Genomic DNA, 22,848 nt, shown 5'->3' with positions numbered 1-22,848 from the left:
CGGAAAATAACAGAAGTAGAAGAACAAAACTTATTAAATAATATACAAAATAACAATGATAATGAACAATTAAATAAAAATATTAAAGTAAAAGAAATAAATTTTATAATACGCAATTTAAAAAATAAAAAGAGCCCTGGTCATGATAATATTAATGCAAAACTACTGAAAGAACTATCCATAAAAGCCATAAGGTACATAACTATTGTAATAAATTCAATTTTTCGCTTAAGTTACTTCCCCACTGTATGGAAAATAGCAACAATGATACTCATCCCAAAACCAGGTAAACCGCCCCAAAACGTCGCGTCTTACAGGCCAATCAGCTTATTACCCACCTTATCTAAAATCTGTGAAAAAGTAATAAGTAAAAGATTAAACAAAATTATAACAGAACAAAATATAATACCTGAACATCAATTTGGTTTCCGTAACAATCACGCCACAATAGAACAATAAACAGAGTCATTAATAAAATAAGAAAAACTTTTGAGAAGAATGAATACTGCAATGCTGTATTTCTTGATGTAGCGCAAGCATTTGATAAGGTATGGCACGAAGGACTTTTATATAAACTTAATAAAATAGTACCAAAAAATCTCTATTCATTACTAAAATCATATTTAAACTTTAGAACTTTCAAGGTAAAAATTAATAATGAAATAACTGGATTATACCAAATAAAAGCCGGAGTTCCCCAAGGAAGCGTACTCGGTCCTATATTATATTTAATATATACACACGATTTGCCAATTGTAGATAACGTTAACATAGCCACATACGCAGACGACACAGCAATAATGATATCACATGCTAATAAAATAGAAGCTTCAAACAATATGCAAAAATACTTGGATATAGCACTAAAATGGTTCAATAACTGAAGGATTACAATAAATGAAACGAAGTCAATCCAAGTAACCTACACAAAAAAAAAAGGAATATGCCCACCAGTATATATAAATAATAAACTGATCCCACAAGGAGACTCAGCAAAATATCTAGGAATGCACCTGGACCGAAGACTAACATGGAGAGACCACATATGGACAAAAAGAAAGCAATTAAATTTACAGACGAGAAAATACTACTGGTTACTCGGAAGGAAATCCAAACTATCAATAAAAAATAAACTATTAATTTACAAAGCAATAATTAAACAAGTATGGACGTACGGCATTCAATTGTGGGGCACTGCTACAAAATCAAACATAGATATAATAGAAAGATTCCAAAATAAAACATTACGATACATCACTGACGCACCATGGTTCGTCACAAACGAATACATAAGGAAGGACGTAAACATAGTAACCGTACGAGAAGAAATAGAAGCATTCTGCAAAAAATATACAAATAGAATCTCGGTACATCCAAACCAACTCGCCAAGGAACTAATAAATACAACGCCAACAGTTTCAAGATTTAAAAAATATAAAACACCATTTTTAATGTAAATTAAGTAAATACGGTAATTAACGTACAGGTACTGAGCAACGGTGAAGTACCTTCATGTAATCATAACAAATTTATTGTAACCAATGTATGTATTGTTTAATAACATTTACTTATTGTCCTCGGACAGATTGTAATTTTTATTGGAAATAAAAAAAAAAAAAAAAAAAATGTTTGACATTCATTAGAACTTTACAATAGTCCTCAGAGAAGTTGTAAATGAAGCTAAAAGGAATAATATAACAAGAATACAACTCATAAATAGGATGAATTATACTATATCGTATAAATGTCTAAACTTAATAATTAGCGAAACTGTCCATACTAAAAGGCATTTCGCGAATACGAATAAAAAAGGAAAAATGCCACTGATGTCATAGAAATAAAATATCGCGAAATTAAGAAGAATTAAAGAGCGCATCATACAACCGAATTAATAATTCGGACTAATGATAAATTTTCTTCACGATGAGAAAAGGAACGAAAAAGATTTTCGGAGAAGACGAGCCGGCTATTATCTATTTGGCCAGTGATCAACAAGTAATGTGTACGTTTATCATAGTCGGAATTCACCACAACACGTTTCAAGATGAAGAAAAGCTTAAGACTCATAAGATAAACTGCTTGAAAATAAATACATGTACGATTGAGCTAATTAATAATAATATAGTATTCTTAAATTGTAAAATTTTAAACGAGCAGAAAAGGTTTTATCTATCATATATATCGATTTCAAATGTATCTCAAAACAGATTGATGATGATCATTGAGCCTTTCAAGAGCATAAAGCTTTTAGCATAGGAATGTATTTAGAATATAGAAAGAAGACAGATGAAGATCAGAAACCAGCTCAATGACTTATAAACAATTCAACATATTGTTAACACATTTACATGAAATGTAACTATGCTGTAAAAATGAATCTATCAGATTTTAAAGAACAAATTTTTCAATTCACTAGAAAATGCCTGTTCGGAATGAGGAAAGGGAATGAGTAATGGTTTAAATAACTTATCGTCGAACTTTATTTGAAACAATTTTGATCAGGAACACCTGAAGTCTCACACTTAACTAAGGCGATAAACGACGTTAGGATCTACCGATACGTGTGTTAATGGACGTGAATTAACCATGTGCTCCACCTCGATTAGTAGAGTATGAAGCACTTCTTCGTATTGTGCGTTACCATCCCCTCTTAAAGTAGCGTTTAGCGCGACCTTGACCGAACGAACCATACACTCCCCCCATATGCGGAGCTTCGGGAGGATTAAATTTCCAGGTAAAGCTTTTCGATTTAGCAAACCGGCGCAATTTTTCAGCATTTATTTCGTCGTCTTCGGTCGTCTTCGTCGCGTCTTTCAGATCTTTACTAGCCTTCTTAAAATTCGTACCGTTGTCACTATATATAACTTTTGGAAAACATCTTCTATCGGCCATTCTCTGAACGGACATGATTGTCGAAATTATATTTAAAGTGTGCACCAACTCTAAATGTATCGCGCGCGTTACTAGACATGTAAAAATAACTCCCCAGCGCTTTTCTGTACGATGACCGATTTTGACGAACATTGGCCCGAAATAATCCATTCTGCAATATGTAAAGAGTCGAGTGTAACAGGCTAAACGGCATGCAGGTAAATCTGTCATCGGCGGACTTTATGATTTCGCGCGTAAAAGTCGGCACGTAAGGCATCGTTTCGCGAGCCATCTTAATCGCGTACACAAGCCGACGATGTAGTATTCTTGTCGCATCTCATTCAGTGCGGTTTCCGTATTTCTGTGCGCATAAAGTTTATGGAATTTTTCAATAAACGATTTTGTAGAATAATGGCTTGCATGTAGAATCATAGGTTCGTTTTGAAACAGCGTAATTTTGTGCTCTGACGTGCAATTCTTCGCATCCCAAACTCGCGACACACGCCCCTTTGCACGAAGCTGTCCATTCTTGTATATAAAAAGCTGAAGGCTGATTAATTTGCTGTTTCTCCCGATGGTCGGTTCTTCTCTAAGAGCTTCGAGCTCGTTCGGATAGTACGAACGGTTCAAAACCAAAAATTCTCACCTTCTCTTGCTTTTTCTACGGCCGACTCCTCCGCGTTGCATTTATCTGAGACTGATGTTTTTACTCTTTTTTGCGCCATCCGATGTCATATGTAGAATTATTTTCTAACGCCTCACAGTGTTCCAAATCAGAAACAAATCTCCAAAATGAAATAAATCGCGAACCAATACCCCTAGCGAAATGAACCCAACGGCATTTTAAAGCTGAAATGATGACGAATAAAGGAAAAATGGTCGCGTATGAATCACTTAAACTTTTGACCTTCAAAATGAAGGTCAAGCTCAAATTTTCTCAAGAAAAGAGTTTTTCGAGTTTTAAATATGGTTCAGTAATTTTTTTTTAAAAAGTAAATAGGCCATTTTGTAGCTATTTCAATAACAAATAATAACCTGTCATTTAAAATTTTTTTTTATTTTTGAAAAAAAAAAAATTAGGTCGAAGTATCAACATTTTCAACGAGTCTATAATCTCAGCACACAAGACAGAAAATATCTATAACAAGCATATTATATAGATTATTTCTATGTAATTTTTCCCGCTGAACACCACTCCGTAGTCAGAAGTGGCCTACCACGTTCCGTTATCATTTTTAATGCGAAATACTCCTTAAAATACGGCTAATTCGCGATTAAAAAATGAACGGAGCATTACGAAGCGATTCTACTTCAGGTTCAGATTCAGTGAATCAAAATATATAAATATACTTAATCAATTAACTGCTTATTACATTTTTTTACTGAACTATTTTTTTTAAATAAAATAATCTGTTTTTTTTTGTTCCACCTATTTCACCTCTAGCATGAGACTCATAGATTTTGAATATATAACTATCTCGTTAATCGTAATCACTATAAGAATCTTCAAAATTGAAAACATCGTCAATTGTGCAATCCAAAGAATCTTTTAAGCTTCCATCCTCGATATTATCTTTATCTTGAATTGTTACAGTACTACAAATTATAAATCATTTCATAGATTTAAATAATATAAGTTAATAATTTATTAATATCACAATCGTAGAAAAAAATACCTTATAAAAAAACTTTCAATTTTTTCTAGAAAACATTGAGTTTGCTTTCGTGACTGTAAACGTTCTCCAAGATTTAAGAGTGATATTTTTGGATCTAATAAGTACATAGCTCGATTAAATACATCGAAAAGTCTATGTTGTCGACTGTCTTGGCGAGCCCTATGTATCATATTCCTCCTGTTTAATTTGTGCCATGCTTCACTCGAATCTTCGGAGTAATATGCTATAGGCAAAGAAAATTTCCGAGAGATTTCGCAACCATGTCTTAATAATTTATGCGTGGAAACGATCATCCTACTCCACGAATATAACGTATAATGTAGTTCATATGTCTCAAAACAAAACTTTTCGAGTTTATCCAAATCTAATCGGTTTTTTGACTTGAAGCAAATTGAAATTTGTGCTATATTTTTAACTAAAGTATGATCCAACTCTAAACTATCAGCAAACAATATAGGATCACTGAAGCATCTTCTCCCTAGATTACCCGTATTGGTCGTTCCGTGCCCTTGTAAGCATAAATCGACTTTAACTCCAAAGTTATCGTATAGTACAGTTTGAATTTTCCGTTTCTGTTGCTTGAAAGTTTCTAACGAAATAAAATCAAAAATTTAAGCAATAAGCAATCATCTTTAATTACAAAATCAAATAAGTCAACAAATATATAACCAATGATAGGATAATCTTACCCTGCAAATTAGCACGCACATTCCATGTTTTTATTGTTAGTCTATATGACAAGTGTAATAAATTTTCAAACGCTTTTATCTCGGCATGCAGTAGCCCTAATCCAAATAATAATGAGTCTTTATTAGGAATAAATTTTTCTTTTATATTTCCGAATTGGTGTGTCGTTTTTAAACACATAGGGAATCTGGTGGTAGCAGAATTTCCTACCAAAGTATTAACGCATTTTCCGTCAAACATTGTTTTATATAGAAGATATGTTGCGCAGACCGATTTGCCATTTTCCAATTTAAATTTATGTTTTTTCAAATAAGTGATTTCTTCATTTAATCGAAATCCAATCTCTTTTGTTATTACTGCAGTATCCTCCTTTTCAAAAGACATTCTCAGTGGTCGAGTTAAACGAATGCTTTGAGGTGTAGGGTTTAACCAAACATAATTATCGTTCTAACTATTGGCAATTTGAATAACATTAAAACAGGTAACAAAAAGAGACTGCTGAGCACTGGTAATATTTTTATCTGGACTATTAGATTTTTGTTGAGGATTCAAATGATTAGCAGAGCTATCAAAGCCGAGATTTACTGTCATTTCTAAATTCAATAAACGCATATCGTCCCAATCTTTTGCCTCACTGTTAGCTAAGCGTTCAACAGTTTTATTTAAAATAGCTTGCAAGTTTACTATGATTTCAGTTTTGGACTCAACCTCTGTGCCAATAAGACATTCTTTTTTGACCGCCTCTATCTCCAAATACGGTGGGAAAATCGAACAATTTTTCGATTTACAATATGCTACCAACCCTTTGTATTGACGCACACTATAGTCATAGTCTAAATAAAATGCTAAAGCAGCATCTTTATCATGTCGAATTATTGAACTCTCATTTTCTTCATTTTTATCAATTCGTGAATTAATATTACACTTTGTTTTTGCAATTTGCAAAGCCCGTTCTAATAGTGCGATGTCATTATTACATTGAGTTGCAATTTCTTCAGCTTTTCTATTAAAAGTTGATATAGAGACATTAGATTTAATATTCTTGCGTTTCCTACCAGTGCGCACTGTTTGCCAAACTCTTTTGCGAGGCCTTCCTTTTCTATTATGTGCTTTTGTTTTGGGCCTTCTTTTGTTCAACCCATGATGTCTAATATTGTGAACTGTAAATGTAAATCTAGATAAAGAGCGTTTTTTCACATTAATTGTTTATAATACACATATTAATAAATTAATTTATCCAATTTCTCATCAAATATTGATAAGTTAGATTTGCAAGAGTCTAAAAAATATATATGTGCACGTATAGAAATTAAAAATTTAATGGAAATATAAAAGAAACCGAGACAAAAAAAGTTGTACTTATATGTACCATTACCATTCAATGGGTTAAATATATTGTATATGAATGCTTTAAAAAGCTTTTTTATAGATTTTTATACAATTTTTTTTCTTTTTGTCCCGTAATCTTGATTTTTGTTAGTATCTTTTGAATCGTTTATGCGTGGATTAAACCACATTATAATTTTCTAGACTTACGATGCACTTAATACCTACCAAATTTTATGTAGCCAAATAATATATTTCTATCTTGAAGTAACAAATTTTTTTTATTGCCAAGAAAAAATATTGAATATGAAATATGATCTTGAATGGTACACACGATTGAAAACTCAGGCTCAAATATATGAACGACTTACGAGACTCGTGACCTTAGCAAACTACAGTGTGTAAATAACAACCAGAGAGGCACACTCTACAAATTCCTTTTTTACTTGCAGTACCTACCTTCTATAGTTGTCATGACACTGCCATGGACATTCATGTGTATATATTCATGTGTATTGATTTTGATTGATTCGCTGAATCTGAACCTGAAGTAGAAACGCTTCGTAATGCTCCGTTCATTTTTTAATCGCGAATTAGCCGTATTTTAAGGAGTATTTCGCATTAAAAATGATAACGGAACGTGGTAGGCCACTTCTGACTACGGAGTGGTGTTCAGCGGGAAAAATTACATAGAAATAATCTATATAATATGCTTGTTATAGATATTTTCTGTCTTGTGTGCTGAGATTATAGACTCGTTGAAAATGTTGATACTTCGACCTAATTTTTTTTTTTCAAAAATAAAAAAAAATTTTAAATGACAGGTTATTATTTGTTATTGAAATAGTTACAAAATGGCCTATTTACTTTTTAAAAAAAAATTACTGAACCATATTTAAAACTCGAAAAACTCTTTTTTCTTGAGAAAATTTGAGCTTGACCTTCATTTTGAAGGTCAAAAGTTTAAGTGATTCATACGCGACCATTTTTTCTTTATTCGTCATCATTTCAGCTTTAAAATGCCGTTGGGTTCATTTCGCTAGGGGTATTGGTTCGCGATTTATTTCATTTTGGAGATTTGTTTCTGATTTGGAACACTGTGCGCCTTCTGCGACCTTTACTAAACCCGGTCAACCCAATAAACAAATTATCACCGAGACATCCCACTTGTCCGGTTTGTCGATTTGCAATGTTCCGATGAATTCTTTCCGCGCTTCCAACGAGTTAATATGTCGCTGCTCTTCTTCATTCAAAGCTTTCATAACCGGCCATGAATTAACGGGTTCGCATAAAAATGTAGGGCCGACAAACCATTGATCGCTTGACTGCATGGGCTTGTTTGCTGAACGAGTTACATTATCTGCAACGTTTAATTTTGGCGGGACCCATCGCCATTCCGCGGCGCGCGTCGACATCCCGATCTCCCCTAAACGATTGGCTACAAACATTTGTTTTGCTGATGGCTCTACGCGAAGCCAATGAAGGATGGTCGTTAAATCCGACCAAAAAACCCGTTCCGTAATATATATTTCAAGTTCTTGAACGATTGTCGTGGCTACCGGAGTACCGAGCAGAGCGGCTTGTAATTCCAAACGTGGTATTGTTATTGGCTTAAAAAGCGCGACTCGTGTTTTTGTCATAACGAGAGCTACGTACACACTTTCGTCATGAGAAATAGTTCGAAGCTACGCGGCTGCAGATAAAGCTTTACTACTGGCGTCGCAAAACACATGCAATTGCACATTAGCATAAGTGGCTTCAGCCGGAATGAATGATCGCTACATCGTACAACTAATCATTCGTTTAAGATTTTTTAACCAGATCAGCTATTTTTCAAACTCTTCGTCTCGAATTTACGAATCCCAGCCTACTCTGCTGTGCCAAATATCTTGAACTATTAATTTAGCATTCAATGTAAATGGCGACAAAATACCTAACGGGTCATACACTGACATCACGACGCTGAGAAGTTCGCGTTTAATGGGCTTTGCTGATCCAGTTACTAATTTTTCCGGTATCTTACTCAAACCGACGTTAAAACTTAACGTGTCATTTCCACGATCCCAATAAAGCCCTAATACTCTTTCATCTGCGTTACACAAATTTGCTTTTTCATTACGGCTCAACCGATTTCCTTCGCTGACGCGCTCTACAATATGTGGATTATTCGACGCCCACCCGTGCATTTCAAAATTCGCTTCTTTGCTAATTATAGTCATGTCTGAAACCAAAGACTTCATTTTTTCAATATTATCTTCGCTAGCTAGGTAATAATCCATATAGCAATTTTTTACTATACTTCGCACATCGTCGGGTTTCGTTCACGTAAAACATTGAGCATTCATATTTTTTACATAAAGCGCGCTGCACAGTGACGACTTCGACTCAGATATTAAGCACGTCATTTCGTATTCATCGCGTTCGCGAGTGCGATTAGCGCCCCTATAAAAAACCTCTGTTCTCCGCGGTCTTCCTCAATGACATTGACACGTAACTACATGTCCCTGAAGAAGAAATAAGTAATGGTTTAAATAACTTATCGTCGAACTTTACTTGAAACAATTTTGATCAGGAACACCTGAAGTCTCATACTTAACTCAAGCGATAAACGACGCGAAAAACAAATACAAAAATTCAGACGCAAATACAAAACTTTCGCGTACGTGCAAAGGCGACTTGCCTACTCAAGAGCTCGAGAAATTCTGCCCGAGGAACCCTTACTTACGTCATTTATTGGCCTTTAACCCTCCTCTCTCCACTCAATTTTTCGCTTGAAACTCAAGAGACGTGCTTTTCGGATAATCGCGTGCTGCCAACGTGCTCGTTTGCATCCCCCTCTCCTACCTCTTCTCCATGCCAATCGGCCTCGGCGCCCCTGTGGCTCTCCGATCCGCATGTGGAATCACTCGAAGTGAAACGCCCTTTCGGGAGTGACAGCCTCGGAAAACCTTGTCTTCCGATCTGCATTAATGGCGTAGTGGCCATGGGTAGGCATGTATGCGTCCACGCACACATAGAAGGTATCGGCGAGGGAAAATAAAAAGAACAAACGTCACCTCAATATTGTCGCTGCATTCGTTGGTAAATTGGTCAAAAAACTATCTTTTAACAAATTTATTTTTAAATATTTAAATCTTCATTTTCTCAAGTACGCGGCTTACAAAACTACGCATAAATTAGGCTAATAAAACATCATTTATTACATCACAAATTATGCTAAACACACTCATTCTGTCACCCGGTTCGGTCGTAAATATCTTACTTTCGAAACGCTCGAACGGTTTACAGATGTCGCATAAAAACTCGGACGTGCCTAAATTCGAGATCAGGTAATTAAAATCATCTGGCGATGGACGAGCAAACAGCCAAAAATAATAAACCAAAACGTGTTCTCACTGTGTCTAGCAAGGGCCCGTCGGCACACATGTTCGCCATATGCGATCATCTGCCATTTACCCACGCGTCATTTCTTCGTCGTTCTGAACAATATCACATCTGCTTGTAAAAATTCAAAGATGATGACAAGAAATTTAGATATTATTGTCATTTAACAGGTAAATTTAGAGGAGCTGCTCATAATAAGTGTGATTTACATCACAGAAATATTTCTTCTATACCTGTTTCATTCCATAATTTTATTGACTATGACTCATATTTTATTATAAAAAAAATTGCCATCATTCTGATTTTGAGGGTGTTTTAAAGTATTAGCTAAAAATAAAGAGAGATTAATCTTTTATAAAAGAAGTTAAAGACAGTCCAATTCACTTTCGATTTATTGATTCCTTTCGCTTTATGCTTTAATTTCTCGAGAAATTAGCATCTTATTTAATGAAATTAGATATACACTACCGAAATTAGATATATACTACATTTAAATGTTGTAAAACATAATTGATTTTATTTGTTTTTTGTACAACTTGTGACGTCATAAAGAAATTGTTTCTTTTTAATTTTTTCACATCAATTTCGACCCCGATTTATTTATATAACGGATTCTACGATGGAAAAACTGTAAATGTGCTTTTAATGATTACATTATCAATATTAGTATTTTTTAAGTTTGAACGGAAGTAATTCACAATATTTAAAATAAAAGCAAGTTTTAGTATTATGTGCAATTCAAATTAGAAATAATTTAATGATTATTACTTTATTATAAAACTTACAATTACAAAAGTGTGACAATCGGAACACTTGTGGCAAATACACTTAGTCAGATAAAGTTACCGTAATCTAGGAACATTTTTCTTTTTTGGTCGCGACCGTATACGGGTGAATATTATAATTATTATTATTTTTTATACCATTTCACTATTTAAATTTAATAATAATTAATAGCTGTCTCTGAAATGGCTGACTACGCGCCCAACGAGATCGTTGACATGACGTTGGCTTTAGGAGAAAGCCGAAATAATTATCGTGCTGCGGCAAGAATTTATGCTGAACGCTATCAAGACAGACGACACCCCAAAGCTATGGCTATCAGACGTTTAACTCAAAGAGCTCGTGGTGGACACATGGTTCGTCAACGTGGGCGCCATCAATATGATGAAAATGATAATCGGGTTGTGACTGTTCTGGCAATAATTCATCTTGACCCACAGATAAGCGCTCGTCGAGTCGAAAAGGAAATCTGTATTCCAAAAAGTACATTTTTAAGAATTATGAAGGTGCTTAGATATCATGCATATCATATTACTCTGGTCCAAGAGCTACAGTTTGCTCATTTTCAACAGCGTTTTGTGTTTTGCCAATGGGCTTTACAAATGATAGAAAATGATCCAGACTTTTTTAATTTTGTTCTTTTTTCTGATGAGGCAAAATTTCAAAGTGATGGGGAATTGAATAGACATAATTGTCATTACTGGTCTGATGTTAATCCTCATTGGGTCAGAACTGTAAACCATCAAAGACGTTGGAGTATTATGGTATGGTGTGGGATTATTAATGGATATTTGATTGGCCCTTACTTTTTCGAAGAAAATGTTAATCAACACACGTATTTAACGCTAATAAGAGATGAACTACCTGTATTGATGGAAGATGTTGACTTAGAAACGCGACGGAGAATGTGGCTCCAGCAGGACGGCGCAGCACCACATTTCGGTCGAATTGTCAGGACTTTTTTGAATAATCAGTACGGTAACAGATGGATTGGTCGAGGTGGTCCGGCTGAATGGCCTGCTTGCTCACCCGAGCTTACATCACCAGATTTTTACTTATGGGGGTACTTAAAAAATGCCGTTTTTGCGGAAAGGCCCACCACAAGATTAGATATGATGGACAGAATTCGTCGAGCTTGCGATGCCATTCCAAGGCAAACTTTGCTAAACACCGTTCGACACTTCCAAAGGCGTTTGACTATGTGCCTGGAAGCAAATGGTCGTAATTTCGAACATTTGCTTCGAGGCTAGATAAACACATAAGTGAGAGGCGAAGTGACTCATTTAAATCAAGCACCCCGAACAGTGAGAGGCACGGGGACTCACTTAAATCAAGCACCCTGAACAGTGAGAGGCACGGAGACTCACTTAAATCAAGCACCCCGAACAGTGAGAGGCGAAGGGACTCACTTTAATTAAGCACCCTGAACAGTGAGAGGCACGGGGACTCACTCAAGCACCCCAAAGGAAACAGTCCTTACTACGTCCACGTCGTTGTTTCTGGGTAGCGCTAAACGTAAGGTTGACACATTTACAACAGAAGCTTCAATGATCATGAAGTTTCCGTTAAACAAACATCATACATGGGATAGAGATGTGTGGGACTGGGGGATGTCTGGTGTAACAGTTTAGCATGTGAGGCTATGAAGAGAATGCGGTTCGGATGTGCAAGTTCGATTTTTGTTTACTAGGATGTGAAAGTTTTGGGTGTATGGGTTTCCGTTTTAAATCAACGATCAATTTGAACCACTTAAGCCTGTGACTCGTCGAAAAACGACTTAAAATGGATTTTTCGGAGTTTGACATTGATTTGACCTTGAAATGACCGTGAATAAAATGTCTCAATATGGTTTTGAACGTGAAATTTTCCGTTCTTTCCGAATCCGGGGTCAAAAATAGGTGTTCCTATTCAAAAAAACCACTTGACCTTGAAGTAACCTTGAAGGTCAAGTTCAAGGTCAAATTTGATAGAACCATTGTTTAGCCCCTTTCGTCCCCTACAACTTTTGTCTGAACCATTTTTTCCTATCTGTCTTGGAATTCAAAAAATCCAGGTGTAGCGATTAAAATGGGTCACCCTGTATATATATATTTATATTCAGTTAAATTTATTTAACCGATTGCCAAATGGCATCCTCTAAGGATCTATTTGCTTTAAAGTCAAACTGATCCTTCAAAGACCAGTCCGAGCTGTTTAGAATGTTGGACATTCTTTGAATCATAAGCCTCTCGAGTGTCTTCCCAGCTATGGGGAGTAGACATACGGGTCTATATGATTTAATCTCGTTCATAGGTTTCTCAACCCCTTTGAGCAACGTGATTAGCATTCCACTTTTCCATCTTCTGGGGAACACTCCGCATTTTAAGCAGGCGTTGAAAAGTAGCGTCAGTTCCTGGTGTAATAGTTTTGCATTAACAAGCATTTCTGACTCTATTCTATTTTTGCCTGGTGATTTCCCTGCTTTGTTCGCTTTAAGAGCCATTTCAACTTCCCTTGTTAGGAAAGGCGTTGCGTCGCCGGGTACTAAAACCTCCCGCATATCTCTGCGAATCTCCGCATGTGTTTCTTTTTCGCAGTTTGGGTCGTCATCAGGCATTAGTCCTTCTAGTAGAGCCATGCTTGTTTCTTTTCAGTCTTTTGTTACTGAACCATTACGGTTAACCGTGCACATCGCTTTTGAGCTTTTGACTTTATTGGATGCTCGTTTGTATGGATACGCCCAAGCATTCTTTTTGCTTTCAATAGTGCAGAAATCTCGCCAGCTTTTGCTTTTGGCTCTTTTAATAGCCGTTGCATATTCAGAATTCATTTGACTCAATTTTTCAAGTGATCTCTGGAAGGCTTTCCTTTGCTTTCTATTCGGTCCTTCCTTATTTTTCAGAGCGACGATTTTGCGTTGTCTTTGTATCGCTCGATTCTTACTTCGCAAATCAGGATTCCACCAAGGTTGAGAACGCGTTCTTTTCATTTTTTGATGGAATAGAGTCCTTTGCTGCCGTTATCAAAACCTCTTCAAATTTTAAAACATATATTTCGATGTTTTCAGAGGTTTCTAAAGGTAGCTCAGATAGGTTCTCTTTCTCGAATTTGCAAAGTCTCCCAAATTTCTCCCAATCAGTCTTTCTCATATTGAACCTTGGTTCTACTGTTTCTACAGTACGTATGAGTCTGGCTGGTTGTGAGGCAAAATCCAGTTCGATCACTATGGGCCTGTGGTCACTGGTGGTCCATTCTTTCATCGTCCAGCTAGCCAAGAGGTTTGACAGGTTTGATGTATGCAAAGTTACATCGATATCCGTCTCTCCCCTCGTACTATGGCACGTTGGAAGTTGGTCCTTCCTGTTGGCCACTATTAGCCCCTATCGGTCTATGAATTCTTCAATGACTATTCCATTCTTATCCTGTGTCTTAGACCAGATCTTTGACTTGGCGTTTGCATTCATTCCAACTAAGACTCTTTTGCCTTTCAATTGCTTCAGAATCTCAGCTAGTTTGTCAAGATAGGTCTTCCTGCTGTGGCTGAACTGGCAATAGACGCTTATGAAATAAATTTCACCAAAGGCTCCGACTACCTGTGTACAGACACAATAGGAATCACACAGATTAGAAATCTTGGTAGCTGTGACCTTATGCGGGTTGTAAAGTATCGCAGCTTAAATCGCTTCGCCTTTTTCGGCTCCGTGAATGGCCATGATATTGTCCATATCTGAAATCGTGTTATTCGAGTGGTATGGTTCTTGCACTAGTGCTACCTGTATGTCTAGATTTCTGTCTGTTATGATATCTCCGAGCTCATCGTTGGCTACTTGCCTTTTGTTGAGGTTCAATTATATGATCCTCAGTTTCTAGCTTAGTTTGGGGTTTTTTTGTGCGTTCGAATTAAACCTCTTAACTGGTGGGCAATCATCTTTGTTTTCGTCTGAATTGGTTGGTTGCGAAGCAAACTGAGTTGATGCCGGAGTGTTAGAGCAATGCTTTGATTTCTCACCGGTCGCCTCCTGCTTACGTTTCCTCGCCTTTCTATATCTAGAATGGTTGACCATATCGCTTTCGAGGTACAACGCAATGTCTAGTTATATTTTATCTCCTTGGAATCGCTTGTGGCGTTTCTGGAGTGGGGCGTTCGACTATTAGTTTTAGCGTGTTAACGTGTGTGTTCAAATTAAGCAAGTAGCGTTCGAGTGCGAACAGTGAGTGAGTGAGTTTGTGCGAGTTGACTTGAGCTTTGTTACCTTATCGGATTTCTCCATGGTTTTCCATGGCTCTATTAATTACATTGATTTAGCTAGCTATTTTGATAGCTTTTTCTAACTTATTATTAATTAATTTATTTTATTTTATTTGATTTTTGATGTTTGATTTTTGATTTCATTTCATTTCATTTGATTTATGTTTTTGATTTTTGATTTCTAATTTTTAGTTTGATTTTTTGTTCCTACTTATTTCTAATTTTTAAAATCTTTAGATATCTTTCTTAATTTTAATTGGTAACGTTTATTATTAATATAACTGCTTAAATTACTATTAACTGCTTAAAACTAATTTGATTGTATTATATAACTTAAAACTGCTTACGAATGAACCGGCGTGTTTGTTATCACGCTAGGTTTCAGATTAATCAAACCTGGTCAGGGGTTAGGGATTGCAACCAAAGTAGCGCTTGAATGAACATATCGGGTTTTTGCCTTTTCTATCGTCTTAGCCTGTATTCACGTTTAGCAGCACTTGATTTGATGGGCATTTAGTGCATCGTTTTCGCTTTCAAAGAGAGCTGACAATCACTAATTTCGCTTTCAATTATAAAATTGCTTTAGCTATCAGGGCTTAAACAATTCTTAACAGGAAGGATGCTGCCCTTCTGTGGAAATAATTTTCCTGAAGGGTTTGGCATCCGTAGTGCGTTCTAATCATCGAGAGTTACTCGGCCCAATGGACTATGTTCTCTCGCACAATGGTGTCGGGCCTTTTAAACCAGGAGCTCGATGCAAAGAACTTTGGGTGGCTACTATGACAACGGCCGCGACTCTATACCCACAGTAGTGGCACCTACCGATTGCTAGTCGATAGGGAGTAATTTGTTATCTACCCGAATTAAATTCGGATTGCCGGGACCATTGGTCCTCTGCAAGTAGCTCCCGGAGCGGTCTCCCGTCCTCTAAGAGGGCGCGCGATATCACAATCCCGAGAGATTTCCCCTCAAGTGACTCCCGGATTTCGGCTTGTCTAGGCTCGAGTTGAGCTCTTGGGGTGTGGTAGACTCTGCGTTGAATGTTTGGGCGTTTACAGGCCGCACCTCACCACGTGTTGTCATGGTCCGTGTTGTTTCTTTTGTTTGGCCGGTTGGCCTTTTGCCCTAGGGGCAAGCGTTGTGTGTTTTGCCTACTGTTTCTTTAGAGAGACAGCGTTTTCAGTCCCACCACGTGAAGGTACACACATCCGTACTTGTGATTGCAAGTCTTCGTTCAAATACACATTGCATTCACCTCGGGTCGACTAGCATTAGTTGCTTGTCGAGGGCAATCGGTGACGCATTTTGTACTTCAGCATTTGCATATGCCCGTACACAAAAGAGAGAAGTTTACGACGTCCTCTCCCAAAACAACGAATTGTTTGTTTGAGAAGTCTCCTTTCTCTGTTGAGGAAGACAATTACTCGCCGCCGCTTTGACAAAAGATTTTTGCACAAAGTGACCTGGCCAGCCGCGAGGCTGGCCATATGGTATACTATGCGCATCATCTATGTTTTTGCTAAGCGGATCATAATCGAGCTTCCTGAGAGCGTTGTGATTGTAACCGCCGAGTAGCAGTGACAATATTACTTTGCTCTACTAATTCTAAGGAAACGTTATTTTCACCCTCAATACATTCATTATCTTCCGGTAGATCAATTATTTCCTGCCGGTTTCCGCAACTATCCCCTTTGCAATAGCCACAAAAATCAGTCCGTGCTTTTTGCAACTACAAGAACTCGTACACCGTTTTTTACAATTGCACCGGATGCTTTTTAAAATTTTGTCGAGCAAAAGCTTTTCATTAACGAACACCGGTTTATAACAAGTATTATTAAACTTCCAGCCCCAGTTGCTTGGTATCAAGCTTCTAGAATCGGTTGTGTCGCCCATATTTTGTGCAAAATCAAGACAAAATTGAATTTGGTAGTACACTCTATATAAGTGACATAGCTGCTGATTCACTAGGAGTTAAATGTTTAAATCAAATGATTTATTACTTCGCGTACCAATATTGTAGAATCGATACCGAAATTCATTTAATTTCAAGACTTGGTTTGGCTTTGCACCGTACAAAGCCATTATTGATACATTCCCGGCTGAAATAATTTTCGATTTCCTTGCATTCGGATTAATGAAAATGGCTAGTTTACCTACTAAAATAGGGTTTTTTAATAAAATTTTGATTAATTTGTTTTTATTTTGCTTGTAAAATGCCGATGTTGTGTCGCAACCAGTAAAAGCGTGTAGAAATAAAATTAATGATTTTAATTCAGGGTAAATAAAGCTATTCTCGTCATATAAGTCTATCGCCCCCTTAACGTCTTTTAAAAAAAAATATATACTTTTTTATTAAGTGCAGTCCATTGCGTCATAATCACTAATAAGTCTGTATTTGTCCCAACGATTACAGATGGCTCTTCATCTTTAGTTTTGTGAATTGCAGTTTCTACAATTAGTATGTCAGCGTCTTTGGTACTTTCTAAAACGTGTATGTTATTACTTATTAATTTTTCCATTAATAAGTTTATAAATTTATTTTTATTTTCGTCATTTGTGAAAAACTCAGTTTGGGTTTTTGAAAGGATCCTTTGGTCATCAAAAGCTATTTCCTTAGAAACACTAATAGCTTTTCGACGGATTCTTTCGGCCAATTTCGTCCCGATAACTTTGTATTCATCGAAAACAACTGTAATTTTTGATTCAGGATATTTTTGATTTAAATAGTTGACATATAACTGTGCAATATCACCATAATTTGTAAAACTTACATTTTGTGGCCACACAACTTTTTTTAATAAAAACCCGCCATCAATAATACATTGTACTTTATCCGGTAAAGCACATATTGTCTTAAAATTGTCTATAAACTTAGATTCATCAGTTTTTCGCATTAAACCATTGTCAAAAATTGACACCGGATATGGAGCTAACTCAAAACATAAAAATTCTAATCGTACAATAACCATACTGTGAAAATTTTTTTAATTCATTAAACTCTTTTTCTTCGAATGCTGTCCTGCTTTGTCTGTTTTGCAAATCTTTCAATTTGTTAGTAAGTTTCGTCATTTGTTGTAAATACAATAAGACGCATTTAACATAATGAAAATGTCCGGTTGCAACAAAAATCGGGAGCATTCGATGGCAACTATCTAAATCACCACTACGCTCAGCTTCTATAAATAATTTCATTATTGTTAATAGTTTGAAATACAAAACCCATAATCGAGCAGTTGGACCACGAGTTTCAAGTTCTTCCTGTTTATTATAAAATTTGTTATAAGCTGGTTGGTAATGAACGTGTTTTAAATATTGTTTTAGTGTTGGACCTTCTCTCAATACTACGTTATTTAAAACCGTTTTTTCCTCGTTAGTGAACTCGCACAAATCCATAATTATTTTCCCTAGAACTGCATGCATCAATAAATGTTCGCAAACAGATCTTGAATAAGCCATAACATTCAATACTTTATCACAAGAGTTTTCAGCGAATATTTCACAAAAAACTTTTCTTAATGATTGTGTAATTAATGGAACTTGTATATGAAAATCACAAATGAAAACCTCCTAAACGTAATATAACTCTATCAAAATTACAATGCGTAGACACTTCTTGCGATTACCAAAAAAGAAGTGAATCATAGGTCACAAACAGGTAAGCTTGATTTAATTTAGACGAAATTTTTCGGTTTCAACGAGTGTCTTATACACGGTGTCTAAATTACTTGCTGGAGCATTGATAAACGGTAAAATTTTGATTTTGCTTATTTCAAATAACTCGTTTTTAGTGACATTTTCCATAAACCCACGATATCCGCAGAAATTGTTTGTAGAAATACTACGACCGTATAGCCAACAAAATCTAACTCGGATACTCGTATATCTTCGGAAATTGTATAGATTTTATCAATATTTTCTAATTTGATGTTTTTAAAACCACCTTGTTAAGTTTTACGAAAATGTTGTACGACGACTTTCCCATGTCGGGCTAATTCTTGACTTGACAAGATACGTATACTTCAACCGCGGTATAGATGGACTTTCTGAGATACTATTTTTCGGCGTAATGATTTCAATGCCTCCCATAACGTGGAAAATGCGATGAGCATCAGAAGTTTTCACGTTATGGTCAACATTATCAAATACAAGCTGTACAAAAGAATCTTTATACTCGAGTGCTTCTTCATGATTTACTACAGATGATAAATACCTACGTACTTCAGAATATGAAGCAGGAAATCTATTTGCATATAATAAATCAATTAATTCTTTTGAACCATACATACGATGGAACACGCTCGCAATAATCACCAGCACCGGTGATACGAATGACGTTGGTTTTGACGGTGCAATTATTGCATGTCTGATAAAATTTATAACTTGATACCAATCACCTGTTTTCTTTTTATTTTTAGCTATTATGTTATATAGTGTAACGGGGTAGCTATCCGTTTATTTAATTATGCGCGCGATCACGTCGAAGAGCGCGCGGGATTATCTACACGTTTAAATTCGAAAACCGGAGAGTAGGAGGGTACGGGTGTCAGTCAACCAACTTTCTACTGTCGTGAAATAATAACATCGAAATTACAGTCAAGATCACATGCTAGATCGTTTATTACCTATTACTTCTACAGTTAGTGTATGTGTGTTGTTCATACTTTTCCGCTTTGAGGGTGGCGCAGCGTAATCAAACATTACCACCCCTCTCTCTGGGCGCCAATAGGTTGGCATAGCCCACTGTCTTTCACTCCTTCGCTTTCAAACATTATTGGAGATCCGGAAGTCAAGTTTGCTGCGACATCCCTGACGCACACAGCGAGTCGGAACCTTTTTAATCTAAGGCGGCGACCTCCTCGAAAGGGGTACCGATCTTTTCACGGTTCGACGCTCAAAGAGAGCGGAACTAAAGGCTTGACCCTCGGTTTGGGCGCGACGGGACTCTAGTTGCCCCAACGTCTACTGCGTCGAAAGCGCGCAGCGTACAAATCTTACGAGATTTGCTTGACCTGGTACCACTACCCCACAGAGGCCAACCCAAATTGGAATGTCAGAAGAGTGATTCAGCTAGGACAGTCAGAGGAGATTCCTAAGACGATCAACCAGCTAAACCTCCCATCCTGGGCTCACGTTCGAAAAACATCCCACCCTGCGTACCTGTATTAAGGGATTGTTCCCACGACTCACAGATCCATCGCTTCGACGTACCGAGGCACGTCTTCCCATTGCGTTTCGGTCATCCCCGCTCACACTGGTGGGTGTCCGTTATTCGAAAAGGTTGTGTTCTGATTTTTGCCCGAGTCCCGGATTTCGCTTTCTATGGAAGGCTTTTATGACTCGCTGATATTGATCTCTGCTCTTTCGATTAATTTTCTGACTTGGGTCAGGGGCGGGGTCTCGCCTAGCCGACAAGGCGACTCCCCAGGCAGTTTTCAATATTCGTGCCAGTCATGCCACTTATTCAAATCAATTTCCGAGATCCAGGCTCGAATCAGGTGTTTTAGCGTTCGAGATTAGCGTTCAAATTGTGTTTTCTCACACAAAAGTGTCGGGCCTTACTCCCGGAGCTCGAGACAAAGAACTTTGGGTGGCTGCTATGACCACGGCCACGACTCTTTACCCACAATAGTGGCACCTACCGATTGCCAGTCGATAGGGAGTAATTTCTTATCTATCCGAATTAGATTCGGATTGCCGGGACCATTGGTCCTCTGCAACTAGCTCCCGGAGCGGTCTCCTGTCCTCTAAGAGGGCGCGTGGTACCACAATCCCAAGAGATTTCCCCTCAAGTGATTCCCGGATTTTGGCTTTTCTGGGCTTGAGTTGAGCTCTTGGGGTGCGGTAGACTCCACGTTGAATGTTTGGGCGTTTACGGGCCGCACCTCACCACGTGCTGTCATGGTCCGTGTTGTTTATTGTCGTTTAGCCTATTGATCATTTGCCCTAGGGGCGAGCGTTGTGTGTTTTGCCTACTGTTTCTTTACAGAAACAGCGTTTTCAGCCCCACCACGTGAAGGTACACACATCCGCATATGTGATTGCAAGTCTTCGTTCAAATACACATTGCATTCACTTCGGGTCGACTAGCATTAGTTGCTTGTCGAGGGCAATCGGTGACGCATTTTGTACTTCAGCATTTGCATTTGCTCATGCCCGTACAGGTAAGAGAAATTTACGACATCCTCTTCCAAAGCAACAAAAGGTTTGTTTGAGAAGTCTCCACTCTCTGTTGAGGAAGACAACTACTGTCCGCCGCTTTGACAAAAGATTTTTGCACAAGGTGACCTGGCCAGCCTCGCGGCTGGCCATATGGTGCACTATGTGCATCATCCATGTTTTTGCTAAGCGGATTATAATCGAGCTTCCTGAGAGCGTCGTGATCGCAACCGCCCTCTTACTTCTACAATGTATTCGGCCCGCGTGCTTATGTTTACAAAGCGCGTGCGTGACAATAACATGCAGTGTCGGATCACTCGCCGCTCTCTGTTCGCCGGGTTAATACATGCACGCTTCTTATGGAGTACGAGAGATTAGTTATCGGCAATTATTTAGCAATCGCCAAATCAAGCTGGCCAGCTTACCACAGGTAACAAGTGAGGTGTTGAAGACTCGCAGGGCACACGCTAGTCTTTCGGCAATGTTTATCTGCGGGCGATGGTATCTCACGTTTACGGTTTCGCCCTCGATGGCGAAACTCTCCGCTCACGCACACTTGCACGCACACTTTCCAAACGGGAGAAGGCACCGCTGCTGTACTTCCAGGTCGGCTCGTATCGGCACTCAGGATAACTCGGAAAACACCAATTATAATTTCTGTGCTGCTCTGCGATCGGGTACTAATCCTCGACTGATTCGTTTTAATACGCGCACGTTCCGTCCTGTCGCGTGCCGAATTCCCTCTTCACATTTTCCCCAACCGGTAGGTGCTGCCCTCGCAGGCAGCCGCATGGTTGGGCCGTTAGCGCTAATAAGACGTTTACCGTCACAGCCCCCTTCCAGTCTGGACCTATGGGGTCCTTGACGATAGAATTATTAGAGCTATTCTTTTGGAGGTTAAGAGGATAAAGGATAATAACAGGTCATGTTCTCTGTGATATTTCGTTTTTATTGAACGTTTGTGTGGGTGTGGCCCTGCCCATGAGGGCAGGGATCTTTAAACTGGTTGGTCACTGGGATATCTCCCGGCCTTCTGCATCCAACGGGGGCGCCCGCGTGCCTCCCATCCCAGCCTCGCCTGGATCAGGTCGACGTGCTGTCGGACCCGGGGACAACGATCCGTGCGGGTCACCCCGGGGTAGTGGCACGCATTGCACTCTTCCCACTGTGCGTGGGAGAGGGTACCACGAGGGAGGCCTCACTCCCTGGGGGTCAGCGGCAACCCGTCACGTCATTCGGGGCGGACCACAACGGTCTTTCAGCCGTGTGGTCCTCACCCGCGGACCGCACCACAAGGTTTATGTGGATGAGTCCAGTTGCTTGACCTCCGTTGCTGCTGTCTACGTTTACCACGAGGTTTACCCCGCACGTCCGCGGACCCCGCTGCATCGTGGCCTCCGACCTGACCTATGGAGCCGCTAGGCTGGCTCCGACGGCTGGAGGCTGGGTGGGGCCATTAGGTGCGTCGCCGACCGGGTCCTCGAGGGCCTGGCGGTGACGGCGCTGAACCTCTTTCAGCGCTTGTGCGAACTGGCGCCGGCGGGACACCACCTCGCTCCAGTAATCCATATCACTGGGGCGGTGTCCCACAGCCATATACGCGTCGTATTCCGCGTATACGGCTCGTTGGAGGGTATTGAGGGTGGTCCAGCCTTGTTCGATCTCCTTCAAACCCTCCACTATCTCCTCCCAGGTTCGTTCGCCAAGCGGGGATACCTAGCTAGTGAACCTGGGGCG

General features: G+C 38.5%; 1 protein-coding gene across 7 annotated transcripts in view; it reads right to left on the bottom strand.

Moving 5' to 3' along the window:
* LOC131663255 (protein draper-like) overlaps positions 1 to 22,848 on the bottom strand; it is an 859,806-nt gene that overhangs the window by 77,656 nt on the left and 759,302 nt on the right. The window lies entirely within an intron of this gene.

The sequence above is a fragment of the Phymastichus coffea genome, unplaced genomic scaffold (assembly GCF_024137745.1).
Source record: "Phymastichus coffea isolate CEN01 unplaced genomic scaffold, Cenicafe_Pcof_1.1 PCOF00002, whole genome shotgun sequence".
In the NCBI taxonomy this organism is placed as follows: Eukaryota; Metazoa; Arthropoda; class Insecta; order Hymenoptera; family Eulophidae; genus Phymastichus; species Phymastichus coffea.
Note: the sequence above shows the minus strand (reverse complement) of the source record. Positions and strands in the feature narration are given on the sequence as shown.